The sequence below is a fragment of the Nicotiana attenuata genome, chromosome 4, assembly GCF_001879085.1.
Source record: "Nicotiana attenuata strain UT chromosome 4, NIATTr2, whole genome shotgun sequence".
In the NCBI taxonomy this organism is placed as follows: domain Eukaryota; kingdom Viridiplantae; phylum Streptophyta; class Magnoliopsida; order Solanales; family Solanaceae; genus Nicotiana; species Nicotiana attenuata.
This window is the reverse complement of record NC_031992.1, coordinates 6,846,053-6,853,437: the sequence shown is the minus strand read 5'-3', so window position 1 is coordinate 6,853,437 and position 7,385 is coordinate 6,846,053.

The following is a 7,385-nucleotide window of genomic DNA, read 5'->3' as shown; positions in this document are numbered from 1 at the left end:
TTCCGATCCTACCTGATGGGGTCCAAGGTAATTGTATATACTGACCATGCAGCTCTCAGGTACCTAATCGAAAAGAAGAATCTAAGCCACGCCTGATTCGTTGGGTGTTGCTACTGCAAGAATTCGATCTTGAAATTCGTGACCGTAAGGGCACTGAGAATAAAGTCGCTGATCATCTATCACGACTTGAGGGAGCTGAAAAGGCAGTTGAGGTTGAGGAAATTCTAGAAACTTTTCCAGACGAGCAGCTGCTCGCCACCACTCTTCAGGAAGCACCATGGTATGCAGACTTTACTAATTACCTGGCCAGTGGTATAGTTCCTCACGACCTCTTATCGGTCCAAAGGAAAAGGTTTTATCGTGAAAGCCGCCAATATTACTGGGACGAGCCTTATCTGTTTAAAATATGCCTTGATAATATGATCCGGAGATGCGTCCCCGAGATAGAGCAATTTTCTGTTTTGCAGGCTTGTCACGCATCGGCGTACGGTGGACACTTTGGAGGAGTTAGGACAGCGGCAAAGGTGCTAGAGGCTGGATTCTTCTGGCCAACATTGTTTAAAGATGCGCACCTATGGGTGAAGGGCTGCAATGAATGTCAGAGGACCGGGAACATTTCCCGACGCCACGAGATGCCCATGAACCCAATTCAAGAGGTGGAAGTGTTTGACGTCTGGGGGATTGACTTCATGGGTCCCTTCGTCAGCTCCTATGGCAATAAGTACATACTTGTTGCTGTAGACTATGTGTCCAAATGGGTGGAAGCTGCTGCATTACCCACCAACGATGCAAAGGTGGTAGTGGGATTTTTGAAGAAGAACATATTCACCCGCTTCGGGACACCACGAGTAATTATCAGTGATGGAGGCACTCACTTCTGCAACAGAGCCTTTGAAAAGTTGCTTGCTAAGTATGATGTGCGTCATAAGGTAGCTACTCCTTACCACCCGCAGACTAGTGGACAGGTTGAAGTGTCCAATAGAGAAATCAAGAGTGTGTTAACCAAAACTGTGAACGGCACAAGAACTGATTGGGCGAGAAAGCTAGATGATGCACTCTGGGCTTACAGAACTGCCTTCAAAACTCTAATTGGTATGTCACCATACAAGTTGGTGTTTGGGAAGGTCTGCCACCTGCCAGTGGAACTTGAACATAAAGCGTGGTGGGCATTGAAGCAGCTAAACTTAGACATGGAAGATGCGGGCACAACAAGAATCACTGAACTGCATGAGCTCGAGGAGTTCAGATATCTTGCTTTCGAGAGCACAAAGTTGTACAAGGAGAGAATGAAGAGGCTGCACGACCAGAACATTGTTGAGAGAAATTTCAAACCCGGGGACATGGTATTGCTATACAACTCAAGACTCCGTCTGTTCCCAGGTAAACTTAAGTCACGATGGTCTGGACCATTTCGAGTAGTTGAAGTTTTTCCTACAGGAGCTGTTGAAATCGCTACTGAGAATGACTCTCGTACATTTAGAGTCAATGGTCAGCGATTGAAACTGTATGTGGGCATGAGCGGGCCAAAGGAAGTGTCTGAGTTACATCTGACTGAACCACAGAGGTCGAGCGAGCCTTAATTGCGCTCATCTGAGTCGTGCCGCGACGTTAAATCAGGCGCTGCGTGGGAGGCAACCCACGAAATTGTTGTAAGTGTAACACATTATACAAAAAAAAAACAACGCAGAATCAGAATAGGGCCCAGACCGCGGTTCCACCGCGACCGCGGTCAAACCGCGGTGGAAACCCATCTCTGAATCTTGTCTACCGCGGTTCAACCGTGACCGCGGCAGACCCAGTCGGGCCCAGGTATGAATTTTTTTATTTATTTATTGTTTCCCCCCCCCTTTTTTTCTAATTAACATAAACCCTCCCCCACCCCAACCCTTATTTCCCATCTGCAGCAAACACCCCACACACGATCTCCTCTCTTGTTTTTTCTCTCTCAAATCACCCCCCCCCCCCACTCAAAACCTCCATTATCACCTTTTCCAAATCTCCATCCCAACACTACCCACCCCTTCCTTTCTTCCATCAAGTAAGTTTCTCTTCTCCCTTTTCTATTTCTTCGTCTCAATTAGTGTAATTTAGTTTTGTTGTAGATTAAGTAAACCCTAGTTAGGAATAGTGTTAATTTTTTTTAAATTTTTGCTTTTATGTTTTCTTTCTTTGTAATTGCTTCTTGTGGACTTGTGTGATGCTTAAATGGGTAGGTCTTCATTGTGCTTCAATTGTGGGGGTTGTTTAGATGATTTGGAAGCCTAGAAATAATTTTTTGTGATGTAGTTTGGTGGAAGGCCCTCTTGGCCGAAATTTTGGGGCTTNAGAGTACTGTCCAAGTGGTCCGTCCTCAGGAAGAGTCCTCTACATTTTTTTTTTTAGATTCGACTATGACCCTCAAGAGACCTGTCGACAAGTGTCCGTCATTGGGCCCAGTCAGTTACTTCTAATGTGAGTTAATTATACACCACAACATCACTCTAATACTACAACATACTCAATGTCTATATACACTACAATACACTACCAGAGCAAGTCTCCCACCCCACACTTAAAATTATGGCATGTCCCCATGTCATATCAAAAATAAAGAGCAGAAGGGTAAGAAGACTTCCCTGGGCCTCAATCAGAGTCGGAGATGGTGCTGGGGTCCACATTGCAAGCTCTCCCCAAAGCGCGGAACCAGGCCATAAACCGGCTCTCAGATCTGGACTGCCGCTGCGACATGGCATCCATACGTGTGTGTAAGCCCTCCACCGAGGTGCGAAGATCCGCGACCTCTTCCTCCATAGTACGCAGCATAGGGCGGGTGGACTGTGATATGGATAAGCCTGCTCCAGCATGGGGCTGCCGAGAGGGTCCGACACTGTCATAGGATCTCTTTGATGGTGCTATGGGAACTGGGTCATCATCCTCATCATCGATCTGAATGGTGGTGCGTGCACCCCTGCCCACTCTGATGCCCGAAGCTTTGAAAGTTGCTTTCTGGGGCAACTCTCCATCAGTAAGATTAGTGGGGACATTCCTCAGCAGGCACAATGTAGTCACCAAGGAGGGGAAGTAGAATCCCTTTGACCGCAGCGGGGACCGTATGATCATTTCATCACCAATTAGTTTTGCCGCATCAAAATCTTTCTTTGTGACGAAGCACCATGTCAAGAGGGCTCTTTGGAAGTTCACGTCAGTCGTATTGCCTGAGGGCAAGAACCTGCTGCAGATAACAGTGAGCCAATACTTAGCCAAATGGGTGAAAGAATTGGAGTTCAGGGTGATATGGTCACGTATCCAGGTGGGTTGCCCCCCTGTGCAGAGTGCATCAGTCATAGTCTCCCAAGTGACTCCTGGTGCGGCCTGGTAATAGTCGGTGTCACCAGTAAATTCAGGCAGCCGCAACACCAGGCGAATATTTGCAACTGAGGCATCAACCACCGTGCCCCTCACAATCAACCTCCGCGCCATGTGTGCTGGGCAGTTGGCGTAGAACTCTCTTACAATCATCTTGTTCACCGGTGTAGGTTCATCAAATAAGAACTCCATTTCCCTCCTCCGGATCTCTTCATACATCTCTTCCTTCTCCGCCCGGAGGGCTGCCCTGTCAATCTGAATCTCAGGGATGAAGCTCTTTGAGGCCTTGGCATGAAAGTCGTCCTCTGCCAATTCTGATTCGAACCTGGAGTCATCATATGTGGGCTGTCCCCACTCAAAACCTCCATTATCACCTTCTCCAAATCTCCATCCCAACACTACCCACCCCTTCCCTTCTTCCATCAAGTAAGTTTCTCTTCTCCCTTTTCTATTTCTTTGTCTCAATTAGTGTAATTTAGTTTTGTTGTAGATTAAGTAAACCCTAGTTAGGAATAGTGTTAACTTTTTTTTTAAATTTTTGCTTTCTTTTATGTTTTCTTTCTTTGTAATTGCTTCTTGTGGACTTGTGTGATGCTTAAATGGGTCGGTCTTCATTGTGCTTCAATTGTGGGGGTTGTTTAGATGATTTGGAAGCCTAGAAATAATTTTTTGTGATGTAGTTTGGTGGAAGGCCCTCTTGGCCGAAAATTTGGGGCTTGTTGTACTATTTTGAGGCGTTTTGTGCCTAACCTAGGTTGTGATGGTGTTGTATTGGGTGAATGATGGTGTTGTATTGGGTGAATGATGGTGCTGTAATTGACGTAAACCACTTGAGGGGGTCAGTGTGGGGTGTTGTATGCCGAATATTGTGAGTTAGTACTGTTGTGAGAGCCATTGTAGGGGTTGTAACTTTCAACACCCTGCTAGTTGTGATAGTTTGAAAGGCAGAAATAAATGGGAGGATAAGGTTGATGCCATCAGGTGGAGAAGTCTGAGTACCCATCCGACTGGCACTAATTAGGATGCATTTGATGTTTTTCTGAATTCTTTGCAGGTAATATGGCTTGTAAGAAGCAAAAGAGATCGGCGGGCACATCCCAACAGCCCACATATGATGACTCCAGGTTCGAATCAGAATTGGCAGAGGACGACTTTCATGCCAAGGCCTCAAAGAGCTTCATCCCTGAGATTCAGATTGACAGGGCAGCCCTCCGGGCGGAGAAAAAAGAGATGTATGAAAAGATCCGGAGGAGGGAAATGGAGTTCTTATTTGATGAACCTACACCGGTGAACAGGATGATTGTAAGAGAGTTCTACGCCAACTGCCCAACACACATGGTGCGGAGGGTGATTGTGAGGGGCACGGTGGTTGATGCCTCAGTTGCAAATATTCGCCAGGTGTTGCGGCTGCCTGAATTTACTGGTGACACGGACTATTACCAGGCCGCACTAGGAGTCACTTGGGAGACTATGACTGATGCACTCTGCACAGGGGGCAACCCACCTGGATACGTGACTATATCACCCTGAACTCCAATTCTTTCACCTATTTGGCTAAGTGTTGGCTCACTGTTATCTACAGCAGGTTCTTGCCCTCAGGTAATACGACTGACGTGAACTTCTAAAGAGCCCTCTTGACATGGTGCTTCATCACAAAGAAAGATTTTGATGCGGCAAAACTAATTGGTGATGAAATGATCATACGGTCCCCGCTGCGGTCAAAGGGATTCTACTTCCCCTCCTTGGTGACTACATTGTGCCTACTGAGGAATGTCCCCACTAATATTACTGATGGAGAGTTGCCACAGAAAGCAGCTTTTAAAGCTTCGAGCATCAGAGTGGGCAGGGGTGCACGCACCACCATTCAGATCGATGATGAGGATGATGACCCAGTTCCCATAGCACCATCAAAGAGATCCTATGACAGTGTCGGACCCTCTCGGCAGCCCCATGCTGGAGCAGGCTTATCCATATCACAGTCCACCCGCCCTATGCTGCGTACTATGGAGGAAGAGGTCGCGGATCTTCGCACCTCGGTGGAGGGCTTACACACACGTATGGATGCCATGTCGCAGCGGCAGTCCAGATCTGAGAGCCGGTTTATGGCCTGGTTCCGCGCTTTGGGGAGAGCTTGCAATGTGGACCCCAGCACCATCTCCGACTCTGATTGAGGCCCAGGGAAGTCTTCTTACCCTTCTGCTCTTTATTTTTGATATGGCATGGGGACATGCCATAATTTTAAGTGTGGGGTGGGAGACTTGCTTTGGTAGTGTATTGTAGTGTATATAGACATTGAGTATGTTGTAGTATTAGAGTGATGTTGTGGTGTATAATTAACTCACATTAGAAGTAACTGACTGAGCCCAATGACGGACACTTGTCGACAGGTCTCTTGAGGGTCATAGTCGAATCTAAAAAAAAAAAAAGAAAAAGTAGAGGACTCTTCCTGAGGACGGACCACTTGGACAGTACTCTTGAGGGAAGTAGTCCATGTAGTTTCTTTATTTTATTTTTTTTTAGGTAGTGTAGTAATTCTCCCTTGGTTTTTCTTTTGACCACGGTTCTTTTCCAAGGGCTCTTCTTGAACCGGGTTAGGTAGATTTTTCTTTTGTAGTTTTAGGACCAAGATGGGTGAAGGCTAGAATGCAACCCTAGATGTACACACCTGAGAATAACAAAACGAACTGAGGGTGCGACGTATAGGCTCGTTTGTAGACTCATACTTTGATGCCTTAATTTTGCACATCTTGTCTTGCTTGAACGCTCGTATGAGTGTGTTGATAAACTGATTCGGAATGAGTTACATGGGAGCAGATTTACCAAAATTTAAATCAGGGGGAGCAGATTTACCAAAATTTAAATCAGGGGGAGCAGATTTACCAAAATTACAATCAAGTAATTTAAATAGAAGATTTCTGCAAAAGGTTCCACACTCCTAAATAATGTATTTGAATGATTTAGAAGGCATCATTGAAGCAATTTCCACCAAAAAAATGGCAACTGTAGAATAATAAGACAACATCCAATAGAAGGGCTTCCAGTGATGACACTATGTCAACTATTTGTACAAACACTTAATATGAATAAGTTGGGAAAATAAGCTGCACTGATGTGATCATAGAGTATTATCTTATGGAAAGATGTATGATATTCACAAGCAATTTTGAGGAGCATAGAATAATACCAGTCTGCCAAGATGAAGAAATCCAAGAATTAATTAATTGTGATGAAGAGTCGAAGACAACTCATTTAGCGCTCATACCCATACGGCAGAGCAGTCAACATTACTTGACCATTAAAAACCTCTTCATTTCTTTTAGTTTCAAGCAAGGGATTGTCTTAAGATAAGGAAAACGACTATGACTCTTATTTGAACGAAGTGGATAAATGCGCCTTTTTGTGGTGTAATAGAACAAACACTAATACCTTAATTGAAGGAAAAGCAGCCAGCGTCTCGGACTCTGGAAGAACTTTAACTATACCTAACCTTAAAGTTCTTAATTAAGGATAGAGGTCGGGCGGGCAGTGAAAGCTCATTTAGTAGACTTAAAAGACAGATGCTGCCACTGCCAGGCAAGGGAGGAACTTGTCTGATCTTGCGGTACACTCATTCCAGTTATGAGATTCGAAGATTTCCCCAAACAGTTCAAATTTATTAGTAGAAAGATGTTCCTCAACATTAAATAATTAAACTTCCCTTTGAGTTTCAAATAGAGCCTTAGACATAGTTGGATGCATCCATACTTAGCTACATATCTCTCGAACAATTGAATGAACCTATAACTAATATTCCATCCTGAAAACAATGGTGAGGTCCTGAGCAATAGAGCCAAACCTTTTAATTCTCGGTGCGAACTTGGACATTGTTTCCTCAAAATTTTCAGCATAAAATTTACATATTTAAAAACCATATAAAAAGTAGTATAATTCAAAACCTTATTTTAGAAGAGTTTCATAAACTGTTTGACTGCCCAAAATAATAATGGTGTCATATGAGATACAGGAAGTAATCTATAAACTTAATAAGGAATGAGATGTCG